Raw genomic sequence first — 1,153 nt, 5'->3', positions numbered from 1 at the left:
CTTTTGTCAGCGTTGGTTGGATTACAAATTGATTTGAAAATTTTTGTTAAAGTAGATGTACTAAACAGAAAAGGATTAACTTTTGCCTGTCTCAAGGAGAGAGCAGGTTTTATTAGTGCACAGATTAAAGCAGTCGTGCAGGGCATTTGAAACTGAACTCTTCGAAATTGAAAAATTAACTTAGCTGGCATTTAAATTGGTATGTTCAGGTTTTCTTGGATCTGTAAAAGCTGAAAATCACAAAGTCATTGTTAGTGAATGCCAAATTTTCAACTCATGAGATGCAACATGTCACTGAAATTACACTTTTTATACTTACATCTGAACATGTGATGAACAATGGTTTCATCAGGACATTGCCTCATTTAAAAAGCGCTGAAGTGAAAATGAGCTGAAAGTACGCTTCCTGAGTATTACTGGTTTATAATCAGAGATACTCCAGAGGATGTCTAGAAGCATAAACGACCAAAGAAAGTGTTATAAAAGTGTACTTCTATGAAATTGAATATTAGTATTATGTGCCTTGCTAACCTACATTAGACAGGAAATATATGTTAAAATGTCGTGCATTACGTGATGTGCAGCTTCTCAAATACAGAAACTTAATCACCGCTCGAGATTCAATTGGATCATCTTTACACTTTCATTTAATTTAGTACCTGTAATATAGAAAATATTAAGAGTTAGAAGATGAAATTTTCCTCATAACCTATAAAAATATCTGGGTTACCTATGAATACCGGAGGAATTTTTTATTGAACTTCCCACATACTTGCCTTGGATAAAAATCCTATTCATGGTTCGGAACTCAATTTTAGCAATATACTGCATCTGATATATATAGCCTTGGTACTAGAAAGAGACTTTAAACCACAAATAACACTGGTCAACGAAATTCAGCTTTGAAAAAAAATATACATGAAACTAGGTGTTCCGAACTAGGAGGTTTTTAAGCTCTTGAGTACAAATCTGAGCTTCGTTTGGTACCTGGTTCTTCCAATTTTAAAATAATGCCAGGGAATAGTATTATCACTTTGAAAATCACGTTTCTTTTCTAAAAGAAGCAAATTTCAGACATTCACCCTAGTTAACTCAGGTTAATGGTTAATACATCATTATTTTTGTAATGATTAGTGTTTTGTAATACCGTATG

Source organism: Thermobia domestica, chromosome 1, assembly GCF_964235325.1.
Source record: "Thermobia domestica chromosome 1, izTheDome1.hap1.1, whole genome shotgun sequence".
Lineage (NCBI taxonomy): Eukaryota > Metazoa > Arthropoda > Insecta > Zygentoma > Lepismatidae > Thermobia > Thermobia domestica.
The sequence above is the reverse complement of the archived record's forward strand: the minus strand, read 5'-3'. Positions refer to the sequence as shown.